Source organism: Cupressus sempervirens, chromosome 7 (assembly GCF_028749045.1).
Source record: "Cupressus sempervirens isolate cs-2001-9-10 chromosome 7, ASM2874904v1, whole genome shotgun sequence".
In the NCBI taxonomy this organism is placed as follows: Eukaryota; Viridiplantae; Streptophyta; class Pinopsida; order Cupressales; family Cupressaceae; genus Cupressus; species Cupressus sempervirens.
Genome location: NC_143124.1, coordinates 335984742 through 335989475, shown reverse-complemented (window position 1 = coordinate 335989475; position 4734 = coordinate 335984742).

Sequence of the window (4734 nt, the reverse complement as noted above, 5' to 3'; positions counted from 1 at the left end):
ATAGAGGAAATGAGCATATTGTAGGATGCTCTAGCAAGGAAGAAGCACCGAATGTTTCCCAGAAGGGAGCACAAGAAAAGAAAAGTTCTTTATGAAATCAAAGAAATATTTCTTGATGAATTTAGCCTCACAACACCTAATGAGGATAAACCTATTCTTGAACAATTGGTGAATATAGTGGTGAACATCAGTGATGCAATCTTGGACATAAACACAAAACTTTTAGAATGGTTTGAGAAAAGATTTCAAATGTAAAGGTTGTTGAAAAGATTTCTTGTGGAATTTCACTAACAAAGGTTGACTTAGCAACCAAGATGGAAGATGTGAAAAAGGTGTTTGATAACATATTTTCTACATACATAAACCTTTGTGATGTGAATTTATTCACACAGGAAGCACAAATGGCTATTGACTAGTTGCAAGGAGATTTAAAGACAATAGGTAATATTCTTAAGTTGTCTCTTGGTCAAAGCCATACTCATTTTCAAAGGTAATTATCTACTCAAGGTTAACTAGGTACATTACATGCACAAGATGCAAATATTAGGGCTACCTTGATAAATATTCAAGCCATGATGACCCGACACATGGAGGTGTTGCACAAGGAACTAGCCTTTGCTGAAACATTGACAAAGATAGATTCTCTGATTTCTGCTCATGAAAGCTTACTAGACCTTTTGCCAAGATAGATTTTAAAATTCAATCTCTAGAGGTAGTGTACAACAGTTGGGATGCAACACTTAAAATTATAATGGAAGTCAATCAATTTTTTTTGGACAAACACACTATTTGTGTACCACCAATGACATAAGTGTCAAAAAAAGGGGGATATTGGAAAAAAGGGGAATTGAGTGAGACAAGGAGAAATTACACAAAGGGGAAGTAAATGTAGGAAGCAAGTAAGCTAGTAGTTGAAACAAATTTACTCAATAGGAGTATTAGATCTATATACAACATAGAACACTCAACTTAGGGGGAGTTATGAAGTTTTTTTGTATGACTGATAGGTCAGTTTGAAAATTTTTGAACATTTCAATTTATTTTATGTGAGTTGAGTAAATAATATAGATTATCTGCTTTATGCTCAAAAGTTTAGGTTATATATGCATGACAAAGTATTTTTTCCACTCATGTCAAAGGGGGAGATTGTTGATCTCCTTATAGTTTTGACATAAGATTGAAAATACCCTTAAAGTCATTACTTAATAGTTTTTAGTGCATGGGGAGCAAGTAGTGTATGTTGTCAGGTAATGCATGTTGAGCATAATATACAGTATCTGCCAAACACCAATATGTGTCATGTAGCTAGTTAGTGTTGAGTCACTCTAGTAACAAGTAAATTAATACATGTTGAGTAAACAATGGATGCCAAGTCATTTAGAGGCCATGTTATAGCAATAGGGATATAGTAGATTTTCACCATCATAGGCTTCAATTGTTAAGTAAATAGTTTTGGACATAGTTGCTTGTAATTGCACAAACTCCTATGTAAAACATATTTGGGTTGACTTAATGATTATTTTTCTATTCTAGATGATAAGAAAAATTCTATATTGAGAATCCCTATGTAGTAGATGCAACCAATCAGATTAAGGGATGAATTAAGTAGAAAAATAGGTGAATCATAGTCATTGATTCCTACCTAACCTTAGGTCACCTAATTCTTCTTAAAGAGGATAAACCTTGAAGAGTTTATGAGTAAAAAGAGAAGATTACATGCATAGATAGAGCATTCATGGTGACTAAGGAGTTGTGACAAAGGATTTAATTGCATAATTAGTTAGAGAGAAGAAGGAAAGTAGAGAGAGGATAAAAGTAATACATATGATTAGGAGGATCAACTATACATTAAGAAATAGGTGATTTGATATCTAGCAGAGAGGTGTGAATCAAAGGATCAAGGTTGAGACATTCTAATAGATGAATTAGTAAAATCTCTTAATCGAGTAGTCCTAGAAGGATTTTGTAAATCCTTTAATAGGGTGCTTTCTTCATTGCAAGTTGAAGTCCTTTAACTAGGCACACATCTAACAAGGTGTCAAAATCCTTTAATAGGGTAAGACCTAACAATCTTTGTAAGCCTTTAATAGGGTAGCCCTTTCATAGCATAGATCATAGTTTATCATCATATATTGTAACCTTCATTGGATACACTTAATGACTACTATAGTGAAGATTTGTGGGTGTCATCTCCACCCTAGTTTTAGTTTCTCATTGAAGGGATTTGGGTAACCAAATATATTGTCATATGTGTAACATGTTATTTGTTTCATACTATGGATGAATATGTTGAGTTCGGTATTTTAATTTACATGCAAATTGTGAGATGGATGTCTGGTGAATGTTTTAGTGGTTAGATTTTTGAAGTATTGATTCACCTACCCTCACTCTCTAATTTTACTTTCCCTATTGTATTTCCAACATAAACTAGCATACAATAGTAATAACTTCAAAGAAGAGAAAAGAGGCTTTAGCTTCACCACAACCTCACATGCAAAGAAGGAAGAAAATTTTCAATTAAACAGATAAAATCATAAGAGAGAACATTATTATTTTGATAGAAGAGATTTGAACTCACAACCTCTATTTCAAGGGAACAAATTCTCTACCAGTAGAAAAATTGAGGTTGTTGGCCAATCTATCTAAAGTATGCTTCAGATTGGTGGATGTATTTCAATGAATTCTTTTCATAACTAGTGGACGTATTTTAGAGAAAAGTGGATGCTTTTGGCCAATCAATGTAGAGAAGTTGTGGTAGATTAGGTTCATGCTTATTGGAAGGACTTCTTTTATAACTAGGCTATATTGAGATATCCTTAATATAAATATACTAAAACATATATTATACTAATCTCTAATATACTTACTCAATTCCTTAGATCTTAAAATATTAATTAATTTTAATAATAAAATATTTTAGATAAATATGTACATATTACTAATAATAATATTAATTAATATAATAGAATTAGTCGATAAATAATAATAATAAAAATATTAAAATAGAAAGGAAATATTTCACAAACATGTGAAAAAATAAAGATAAATGTTTAATATACTCAAAGCTATTTATTATCAGTATCATTTTAATCTCTTATATGTCTCAAAAAATTACCCTTTTTATTAATATTTTCAATAAATAATATTGATGATAATGGTTAGTATATTGTTAATATTACTCAAATCCATATATCGTTATTTTAGAAAAGGACCTAATTATGACCTAACCATTTACTACTTAATGGCTATTGTTAATATAATTTAAGGAACCTTTCAAAAGATCTATTAGTTCAAGAAGAAGGATTAAGACTATGTAGGCCATTATTAAAAAACAAATCAATTAAAATAATTTTAGTCACCAAGTTGTGGTTTAAGAAAAACCTCTTTAAATAGGGGAAGAGCATGAACATAGGAAGAGAAAAAAACTAAAAATAATAAAGTTTTTAGAAAATAAAAAGGAACAATTAATATATTGCTTGCATATTAAGAAGGAATAGAATAGAAATTCTAGAGAAGGAATTTCCCTTACAACTCGATAGATGGGGAGTATTAGTAAGTCAAGGAAAAATTAATATTAACCAAAAGACATCAAAGGGGCATGCAACTTTCAAGATATATAAGATGCCATTTATTTCTTTAATTTATTTATATGTATAATGGATATTATGATTTTGAAATGCATTTGATGTTAAATTTTATATATACATATGTGTGTGCATGTGTGTGTGGGTGTGGGTGTGAGTGTGTGCATATGTGCACATACTATTGAGTATCATGAAATTTTCAAGGTAGATAATGTATTGATGTTGCTATACTTATTAAAAAAACTATTTGATATTTGATGAATAGGTTAATATAGCTTCTTATGTGGAAGTGTCGATTTAAACTCTAATAGTGTATGTATAATAGATTGATAGTCTCCTTCTAACTAAAAGGATCATATTTCTATAATCTCTTGATGTAGGAGCATCCTGGGTTTCCTTGTAATCCTACACTTTTGTTCATTCTTCTAGTTATTACCAAGTTCTAGTTGTTACCAAGTTCCAGTTATTGCCAAGTAACCAGTTTCGAGTTGATGCCAAGTGACTAGTTTCTAGCTGATGCCGAGTGACCAGTTTCTAGTTAATGCTGAATGACCAGTTTCTAGTTGATGCCAACTGCCAGTTTCCAATTGATGCCAAGCGATACTGAGTTCCAATTTTTAGTTGATGTCGAGTGCTAGTTTCTAGTTGATGTCGAGTCATCCAATGGGTGTCGAGTTGTCTATGTCTAGTTCCTGTTTGGGCCAAATTTGCTCACATTTAATTTTGGTATAGGTAGTAATATTTGTTGAGAGTTGACTTGTGGCTTCTCTATGTTCTAGAATGTTTTGTAAGCTATTTTGGCAAGTATAAATAGAGTGCTTAGGCTTAGATTAAAGGAATATTTTTGGAGAGTTTAGAAAGAGTAGGATATGAGTCTAGAAATGCAAATTTGAAGCTAGATCATGAATCTGGAAGTTGTATTCTATATCTGGTCCTAACCCAGAAGGCCTTAAAATTGGGTATATATGCTAAATATTTGATGAATCAATAAAAGATATCTTGTTCTCTCTCCTTGGTGTTGTATTTGTGTTTTGTTTTCCACTGTGTTAACTCTTGCAAGGTGGTTTGGATAGCTGGGTGATCCTTGGGCCCTAGTTATTCCTCCTCTTGCCTGCGTCATCTCTATAATACCAATATACGATATTGGTAT